General features: G+C 56.3%; 1 long non-coding RNA gene across 1 annotated transcript; it reads right to left on the bottom strand.

Annotated features, from left to right (window-relative positions):
• Positions 1–283: 283 nt before the first annotated feature.
• LOC142827544 (uncharacterized) lies at positions 284–3,414 on the bottom strand. Its single transcript, XR_012902212.1, has 2 exons — positions 2,461–3,414; positions 284–522 (listed from the first exon to the last, which is right to left on the bottom strand). It is a non-coding gene; the product is annotated as an uncharacterized LOC142827544 (long non-coding RNA).
• Between the last annotated feature and the right edge of the window lie 6,681 nt (positions 3,415–10,095).

The raw sequence follows: 10,095 nt of genomic DNA, 5'->3' as shown, positions 1-10,095 counted from the left end.
GACAAGGGAAGGGGCATTTCCTCCTCCTGGCCTGCCCCTGCTCCGCACAGGGACCGAGGCGCTGTGACTTCGACACCTTCCTCTCCTGCCAGCGTCCGTCCCTCGCGCCAACGGGTGGGACATCCCTGCGGCTCCCTGGCCCGGCACCCGTTTTGCGCCCCCACGAGGGAGGAGCCGCGCCTACCCTGGGCCGCCTGCTACACTGGCTGGGCCGAGCGCCGGGCGCTTTCCTGCCCCTCTGCACCAGACCTCGCGAGACGGGAGACACGCCGCACACGCCAAGGCCGGGCCTGCTCGTGTTTAATGAAGCGCGAACGACAGGCCTGCTCCAGGGCCGGGCCGCGGCCACTGCCGCTCTTCCTGCGCGGGTGGCGGGTGTCCTCGCCGGCCCTTAGCCTTTCTTGGGGTGGGTGCAGCACTTCTTCTTGCAGTCGTGGGTTCGAGACGCCACCTCGTACTTCCGACACGTATGGTCGCAGCGGCCCGTGCAGCCGCCCTTGTGGTACCCGTACTGCCCAGAGCCTGCGCCAGAGAGAGAGCGCGGGTTAGGCGGGAGGGCGGCGCGGCGCTCGGTGCCCACCAGAATGCCCCCCCCCAACGCCGCGGTGCGTGTGGGACAGTGACATGGGGGGAGCTGGGCTTTGGGCTTCCCAGCAGCGTCACACGGCTTCCCAGATGGTCCCCTTCATGCTCAGTCCCAAGCGAGGGGCAGCTGAGGGGCCGTTTCTTGCCCTAGAAGGGAAGGGCGGCTCTGTGCGGCCCGGGCTGCCTTCCCCTTCCTGGGGCATCAGCTGCTGCCCAGTTAGCGTCTCCCTTGACAGCCCCTGTCCCAGCCCCATTCCTTCCAGGGTGAGATCTGCCCCTTCCGGGACCTCCTGCGAGACCCCAGAGCCGGGTCTGGGGATGGGGAATTGGGGGAGCCCCTTAGAAAGGAAAATGGGGGTCACGCCATTCCCTATAGTTCAGAGAGTCACTGGCTGCTGTGCGAGAGTCTCAGAGCAAGGGAGCTCTGGCTGCGTGTGTGTGTGTGTGTGTGTGTGTGTGTGTGTGAATGAACATGTGTGCACACATGTGTGCATGCACTTGTACATGTAAGTGTGTGCGTGCACATGTGTGTGTGAACATGTGTGCGTGCGTGAACATGTGCGTGTGTGCATGCACATGCGAGTGTGAGCACATGCCTGCATGTGTGCATGTATATGCATGTGTATGTGTGAGTGTCTCTGTGTGCGTATGTGTCCATGTGCATGTGTGTGCGTGTGTGTGCATGTGTTTGTGTGTCCGTGTGCATGTGCGTGCATGTGTGCATGTGTTTGTGTGTGCATGTGCATGTCCGTGTGTGTTCACGCACGAGGAATAATGGAAGGGGCTGGTGGCCAGAGAGAAAAGAGGCAGTGATGGGGAAGGGCAGTGTGGGGAGGGAGACGGGAGCATGGGGCGTGAGAGGCAGAGGGAGATGGGGGAAGGGAGGGGCTGGCTTCCATGGCACCCTGGCAGAGCCTGGCACTGCTTGTCATGAAAGGGGGAGCAGAAGGCCGCGGCCACCCATCTGCACACAGCAGCCTGGGACTCCTGTGCGCCGGCTGGACACACGGGGTCGTAGCTGAGGCCCCAAATCAAGCAGCACTCCCGGCTCTGCGAGCTCTTGCCCCCGGCCGACTCAGGAGGGCAGCATTGCACCGCGTAACACCCAGTGCACGGTTCAGAGACTGGCCCTGGCATCCAGTTACCTCCCTAGCCCTCCCCACGGACACCACGGCAACGGGGCCTGGACCCCGGGCACCCCCTGAACTGCAGTGTCCACGCGGGCGGTGGGGCACGTGGGCTGGTACCACACTGAGGGAGGGTGTCCGGGCGTGGGGGGCTGGACAGTTTTCTCTGAGGCAGAGACACCCCTCGAGCCAGCGCCCACGCCCTGCTCGGCCTTCTCTCCCTGGATCTGAGGCCGGGCTCTCTCCCTCGGGCGCCCACTGTCTGCATTTAGGAGCCCTCTCCAGGCACCTCCGTGAACGTGGCCTGGTTTTTAGGAGGGACCCAAAGGAGCTGGGCTGCTCAGGGCCTCTGGGAATCAGGCCTGTTGTATCTCTGTGCCCAGTGTGGACCCAGGTGTGTAACGTGAGGGTCACAGCCGGGGGGAGCGCTGGCCCCAGGGTCTGAGCTCGGGGGGCTGGCGAGAGGGTGGAATTCTCTGCCCGTCCTGATGGGAAATCTCCCGACTCGGAATCCCCAAGTGACTCGCTAGACGGGAACCCAGAGAGCCAGATGCTCAGGACTGTCTCAGCCGCGGCTCATCTAAACACGCCCAGACAAGGGGACACCCACGTGGTGCTCACAGTGGTCCTGGCTCAGACTGTCCACAGACCCTCCACTAAACACTCCCGGGGAGCCTGAGTCCTTCCTGTTACCCGCCGATCCCCCTCCTCCGTCCCTATTCCCGCCCCTCCCAGAGCGACCGCTCACCTGGAGCAGCCAAGGAGACCAGCAGGAGAACAGCAAACACCAGGTAGAGGACCCTCATGACTGGTTTCTCAGCAGGGCTGGAGAGCAGAGAAGCAGAGAGAGGTTAGAAAATGAAGCAGCGAAGTGGAGATACTAAGCGTCCTGGGTTTTTATAGAGCGTTGGCTGGCAGAGAGCAGGATGTAGGGGTGGGAGGGCCCTGAATTCGCTGCCGTCCAGGGACGTACTGTTTGCGACCAGACAGGCTGTAATGTCGCTTTGGCCCAGTGGGCCCACGCCGAATAATACACACCTGTCACACGCTCAGGGCTCATTGTGCACTGCCCCTGCCTCGGCCCCTCATGTGGAACGTGCCTGGCTCCCGCCTCCCAGCCCCCGGGCCTGCAAGAGGAGTTCGCCCTTCCTCACATCTGGCTCCCTAAAGTGAGCTCTCCAAGGAAGCCAAAGCTACGAGCCAGAGTTTCTCAGTGTGCTGGGGGTGGGCTTCTGGGTCCGAGGGAGTTTCTTAATTTGGATCTGACGGGGAGGGAATAGGCATCACTAACGCAGGTCTCCCTCCGGAAGGGGCCACGGAGGAATTCTCTCGTTTCACGTCTGGGCGGCTGTTCTCTCTCCCAGGGAACAGCCCAGGGTCCCAGCAGTTCTGGTGGCCTCTCCTGGTCCCAAATAAGCATCGACAAGGCTGGGGACACGAAGTCTCCGTGCGGTTAGCCCGTATCTCGTCCCCGGTATGTTAGCTCTGGAAGCCAGAGGGTAGATCAGCTCCGTTCCTAGATTGCCTAAGTGGTGGGACCAAAAGAGAGTACTCGTCCTCCACTCCAGCCTTCAGGGCTCTAAAATCCCAGCGTGCGATTCCTCCCTCCAGCCCACGAACGGCTGGCTGAATGCCAGCGTGGCTCAGGCTTTGTCTACACTGCGTATTGAGTAGGGTTGCCAGACGGTTTCAGAAAAAATACCGCAAAAAAAAAAAGGAGCGCAAGCAGGACCGGCTTTAGGAAGTGCCGGGCCCAATTCGCACTGTTTTGACGGGGTCCTGGCAGCCAGAATTTTTTGTTGACCAAAGAAAAATGTAAAAAAAACCCACACACACAAATTTTGGTTGAGCAAAAAAAAAAAAAAAAAACCAGCACACAAAGTAACAACTCACAGCCCCTTCAAATCCCCAGCTACAGGGCAGAGTCCCGCTTTCCAGCCAAACCCAGGGGCTGACTCCCCATCCCGCAGTGCACAGAAGCCCCCGCGCTCCTCCTCCAAGGTCGGCGCCCCCTTCTGCAGCGCGCCTGGCACGCCAGCTCACTCCTGGCTTTAGGGCACGGGGCCCTTTTAGGCGTGAGGCCAGATTCGAGCATAGCCCTAACAGGCTGCCGGCGGCCGCCCATCATCTTGCTTTCCTGCGCCGAGCCGGACAGCTTCCCGGTAAGCACTAGGGTTGCCAGGCTGCCTCCGAACTGAGCCGGACAGCCCGGGACTTTCCCCTCCTGCCTTGGAAAAAATCAGAAAGCCCTGGACATTTGAGGAGTCTGATATTTTCTGAATGTTCTTACCTGACAGGAGGCGAAAATACCAACCTGTCCGGGTCAATACGACACCTGGCAACCCTATAATGAGCGACAAAGCTCATGTAGGCAATCCCTTCGCAAGAGAGGCAAGGCTGAGGTAAAGGCTGAGCATGTCCCCCTGGGTTCTGGCCCCGCACAAAAGACAGGTGGAGGTGAGGAGGTCAGGGGAGAGCAGTTATGCCTAGTGGTTAGGGCAGGCTGTGACGTGTAATGGAAGAAGTGGCCCAGGCAGTCCTTACCACAGATCCTCACCTGGTGGGGGAGATCCAGGCACCTTCTCCACTGGCTGTTGTTTATAGGTAAGTAAACCTATAGGTTTAGCTCCCCTAAAGCTCCTAGTAAGAACATAACATCAGAGCGGCCACACAGGGTCAGACCAAAGGTCCATCTAGCCCAGGGTCCTGTCTGCCAACAGTGGCCAATGCCAGGTACCCCAGAGGGAGGGAACACAACAGGGAATCAACACATGATCCCTCTCCTGTCACCCACCTCCAGACAGACAGAGGCTAGGGACTCAATTCCTCCTCATCCTGGCTAATGGCCATTGATGATCCTAACCTCCATGAATCTATCTGGCTCTTTTTTGAGCCCTGTTGAAGTCTTGGCCTTCACCACATCCTCTGGTAGCTGAGGAGTTCGCGCAATCCCCAGGGTCGAAAGGCCAGGCTCTACCTGCTTTGGTGTAAGTGTAACCTGCACACCTGCTGGGGTGGGGCACTGTCCCATGGCATGGCACTGAGAAAGAAAGAGCGAGTTTGCTCTACAGCCTTAGCTGAGAGCTAGCTGGCTCCTGCACTAAGCTCCAGAGGTCCCAGGTTCGATTCCCCCGTCAGCGTTACACAGGCACTTGGAGCCCAGACCTTGTCCTAAGCAGCAGGTAATGAGCTCCCCTCTCTTCCATGAATGAGTTCTGGTTTTCGGCTGCAAGGGCACAGGGCAACTTGCCTCCATCATGGAATGCCAGGGGTGGGTTTCCGCTTGGGAAAAAAATGGAGTAAGGGCAAAACTTCCCTCTGGCCTGTGAGCCTAGAGGCCAAGATCAATGAGTGATAAGCACCTAAGAGAAAGTCTCAACTACACAGTACAGTTGACTTAAGCCACCTCCACTCACAGCCCCAGTAGGAATTTAAAGTGGTTTGGCTTGTGCACACCAGCTCCTTCTGTCAGCAGTGTCTGGCCTGACCCCGGAGCACTGAGTTACTGTCTGCTTGAGCATTGTGGGGCTCTGAAGGCCGGAACCCCACCCCCTGGAGGTGACAACCGGAGCAGTCAACGCAACGGCTACGCTGATGCGGTGTTGACTGAACTACATCGACCCAAACTCTGTACCTCTCACCAGTGCTCCCTCTAATTTTTAACATCCATGTGCAGAATAATTTTTTTCTTTGTGCACCAAGGCATGTGCAGATGTGCACCACCACTAGAAACACGGGCTGCCTGCTGGGGGCACTGTGGGCACCCTGTTAATCAGCTGGGTGACCTCTGGCTCTCTTCTGGGTGTCTGCCCAAGTGCTCAGCTTACAGGGAGCACCGCTTCTCACAGAGGCGGGAGTTGTTGGGTGGGCGTAGTGGGTGACTGACAGCAGACGGAGAAACATGGTGGTGTAGATGCGGTAGGCAGAGGTAAGCTGCCTTGTATCGACCTAACTCTCTAGTATAGACCAGAGCTACACCCCTTTCAGGGGCGGAGTTTAGATCCCTTTCCTTTGCATGGCATCGATGGCTATCTTAGGCAGCTCAGCTTGCTGGCTTCTGAAAATCCCAGCCTTAGGCATCTAACTCACTTCTTGCCTTAGACAGGGAGCCCGGGCACCGCGTGTGGGGCGGGGGATTCTATGGGGCGGGGAGGGAGCCCAACACTCAGTGCTGCTCTCCTTCGTAGTGTGCCGCCAGAGACTCCCTTCTTGATTGTAATGGCAGCCTGGAGTTTCCACTCTGCAGGGCGGGAGCTCGCGAGGGCCCAGCCAGGACTGGGGAATGGACCCAAATGTGGCTGAACAGAGTGAAACTGGCCCATGACAGACGGAGCAAGAGCCAACCTCTGTGAGGTGCACGCTGGGCCCCCTCCGGTGTTGGCCCCTGTTGCTCGCTCCAATCAGCCAGGGACGCCCCCGCTTGGGGCAACACCAGAGCTCTTTATTTGCAGCTGTTTTCCTATCACCTAGGTACGGGTCTCACAGCCAGCTGTGCCAAGGGCAGGCCTGGTCAGCCACAGACTCGGAGGATTCCAGCTCCCTCTGCGCTGGGTCGGGCCGGGCCAGGCCTGGTCTAGTCTGGCCTGTCCTGGCCTTCCCCTCCCCTCCCGTTCCTCCTCTCTTTGGCTTCCTCCAAGCCTTCATAGCCCTGGCTTATGGGGCTAGCAGGTGCTGCCGGTTCCTAGGCAACAGCTCCACCGACAGAGGGGGTAGGGGGGTAACTACCCCCGGACCTAGTGATTCAAAAGGGCCCGTAGCTCTCAGCTGCTCCCTTTGCTACTGGCCCTTTAAATCGCCGCCGGAGCCCCCGTTGCATGCTCCAAGCAACACTAAGGACTGGGGGAAGTCCGCACAGCCCGACCCCTTCCGCCTCAGGCTCTGCCCCTTCCAGGAGCCTAGGGGCCCAGCAATTCTGTCGGCTCCCCTGCCAGGCAGGCACTGGGATATTCAGCCAGCCCCCATCCATTTCCCTGGATTGGGGCTGGAGTGGCGAAGTGCCTCTCACTCCACGCCCTGCCACACCCCTACATCCTTCCCAGGGAAACAAGATTCTCAGTCCTGTCCTCCCAACAAGGCGAGTTCCTCTGCGCTCCAGCCCCGTTTGCAACGGGCACTTAGGGAATGGCTTGCCAGAGAGGTGAACTATGGCAGAGATCAGTGGCGAGCCACTAATTAGGTGGACACAGCCCTTCGTTCTCTCATGTGCACCCCCTCCCTCCTCTGTGCATAGCTCTGCACATCTCGAGGGAAGTCCCTTAGTTCCTTTCTGGGAACTGTTCACGGACAAACTGAATGGAGCTCACGGACCACAGATGGGCGGAGGACCATAGTTTGAGAGCCTCTCGCTATAGGGCTGCCTTTCCAAGCTCGCCTGACTCTTTGGCGCTCTTCTCTGAACACTCTGGCTACGTCTACACTACAAGTTTTCTCGGCAAAAAATATGCTAATGAGGGACTCATTGGCATGAGTCGCAATCTCATTTGCATATTTTCTGCCAATCCCTTTTTTTCGCTAGGGTTTTTGCACAAAAACTATCGGTATGGATGTTTTCTTTTTTCACAAAAACACTAGCAAAAAAATGGATCGGCAGCAAATATGCAAATGAGACGCATGCAAATGAATCCCTCATTAGCATATTTTTGCCGAGAAAACTCATAGTGTAAATGTAGCCTCCCTGGTTGCTCCTCATCCTTTGCAAAAGCATAGACATCAGAAACGGGTTTTGGGGTTAGCTCTCTTAGGCACAGCGTCACGCTGAAAATTCATGTCTTGTGGCTCATTCATGATCTTTAAATCCTTCCCGGGTCACAGCTTTCCAGGGCATCGTCCCCAGTCCTGTAGCTGGGGCCTACAGTCTTTGTTCCGAGATTTATGACCTTACGATTTATGGTGAAGGTTATGGCATTTGGCTGGACAAAAACACAATTTGTTCTGACTGTGCCCAGTTTACCAAATTTATACAGCTGGTTCTGTAACAGTCACCTGCCGTCAGCATGATTTACACTCCCCCGTCTCCCCCTCAGTAAGTTCACCTTTCCTTCAAAATATGAGAAAATTCCATGGACATTTTCAATAAACATTTTTCTTTACAGTTTTCCACAAAAGCTTTTTAGTAGCTTTTGACCCACTCTTCTACAGAAGGACAGGAGCGCCTGGCTTTGATCTTTTGCTCTACTCTATTTAACACTCAGCAGTGCTAGAACACCTTATGGCATGTCTACACTGGGGATTTATTTCAAAATAACTCCCATTGCTTCAAAATAACAAGGTGAGTGTCCACACCAGAAGCCCGTTATTTTGAAATTATTTCAAAATAACGGGCTTGTTATTTCAAAATAATAACTCCTGCATGTGAGGAAGAATCAGATTGGCACGGACGCTTTTCCGCAAAAGCACTTTCTGCGGAAAAGCGTCCGTGCCAATCTAGACGCGGTTTTGTTCAAAAAAGCCCCAATCGCCATTTTCGCCATCGGGGCTTTTTTGCGCAAAACAATTTTCAGCTGTTTACATTGGCCCTTTTACGCCAAAGCATTTCCGGAAAAGGGCTTTTGCCCGAACGGGAGCAGCATAGTATTTGTGGAAGAACACTGACAATCTTACATGAGATCAGCAGTGTTCTTGCGCAAATTCAAGTGGCTAGTGTAGACAGCTGGCAAGATTTTCCGCAAAAGCACCTGGTTTTGCGGAAAAACTTGCCAGTCTAGATGCAGCCGTAATGTAGACAGAGCCTTAGAGACTAACAAATATATTATCTCATGAGCTTTCATTGGTAAAACCCGCATTATCAGATGTGTTGCAGTGAAAATGATAGAATCCAGAGTATAGATAACAGCCGAAGCTGTTTTCTGTCAATTGTAGGAAAAAAACATAACATCATCTCTCAGCGTTTGCTGATGGCACAAGGCTGGGGAGGGGGTGGAAAGCAATGAAGAGGACAGAGCGTGACTACGGTATGATTTGGATCACTTGCTAACAGCGTGTGTCTCAATAAGGCCAAATTGAAAGTCTTTTACCTCAGAAAGTTGGTCCTATTTACCGGATGGGTGATTCTCTCCTGGGAAGCAGTGACTCTACCCACAATGACCAGGGCTGCTCTTAGGTGGGTGCAGGGCCCAAGGTAAGCCCCCCGGTGCTCCAGGTGTGGGGCCCAGGGCAAACACCCCATTCTAGGCCATGCTCCTGCCCCACCTCTTCCTGCCTCTGCCCAACTCCTGCTCTGCCTCTTCCTCAGACCCTGCCCCTGTCCCACCCCACCCCGCCCCGCCTCATTCTGCCCCCGCTCTGCCTGCATTGCACACCCTCCTCAAAGCCCCCTCCCCGAGAGACGTGACCCAGGGGACTGCAAGGGGTCCCGGCAGGGGACTGCAAGGGGTCCTGGCATGGGGCAGCAGCAGGGCTCGGGATCCCCCCCACCATGGGGAGTGTCAGGGGGTCCAGCCCCACTGCTGCCCTGTGCCAAGACCCCCGGTAACCCCCCCGGCTGCCCTGGCACAACATCCCATTTATAGGACAGCTGAGGCAGCTGTGGCAGGCCCCCACCCCACAATGCAGGGCTTAGGGTGGCTGGCCTGAACAGTCCTATAGAAGTGAGTGCTCTGACCACGACTGACACGTTCTTTTCTATCAGCTGAACGTCAGGGCGATGATGTGGCTGTGACCTGGCAGATCACATACCAGCTCATGCCAAGACCCTGAGCTCCCCCCACCCCCCGACACACGTGTGGCTGATTCACCGGGATTAGTACTGTTAGCGGTGTCATCATCTCGCCAGCAAAAGAAAGCCCAGGGACAACAGACGAGCCCCGGTAGAACACCCGTGGACCAGATTTTGATTGCTCCTTCCACACCTAAGAAGAGATGGGCCCTCATCCCGCCAGCTTGAACTCTGCAGGGGCAGGGGGAAGGAATAAAAACACTTGTCAAGATGAAATTCTCTCTGTGCTGCTGGAACTCTGCGGGGTGAGGACTTCTAAGCATAAGCAAGCGTTCCCCAGCCTTTCTAGCTAGGTAAGGTGCCCAACACCAGCACAGGCATTTCAAGTACAAACCCTCGAGAAAGAGGGTCCTTGTTTATAGCAATGGACAGATCTTAATCAGGGTAGCTCCATTGACTGACCTGTGAGGGCAGGGGACCGGACCTGATGACCTCTCAAAGTCCCTTCCAGTTCAAGTGTTCTACGGTTCTATGACTGTAATAGAATTGCGTCAGTTTACACCAGCTAAGGCCCCGGACCGAGAGTATACTTGGGAAGAAGATTCTCCGACAGCTGCAGACGTTTACCCTCCGTCAGCACTAATTCCACAGCCACGGTGACATTGGAAAAGGCAACAGTTTTGAGTGACGTGAAGTGATGCGAGGGAGCTAATGGCCCACGGGGATTAT

The sequence above is a fragment of the Pelodiscus sinensis genome, chromosome 3, assembly GCF_049634645.1.
Source record: "Pelodiscus sinensis isolate JC-2024 chromosome 3, ASM4963464v1, whole genome shotgun sequence".
Taxonomy (NCBI): Eukaryota; Metazoa; Chordata; order Testudines; family Trionychidae; genus Pelodiscus; species Pelodiscus sinensis.
This window is presented reverse-complemented; position numbering and strand designations above follow the sequence as displayed.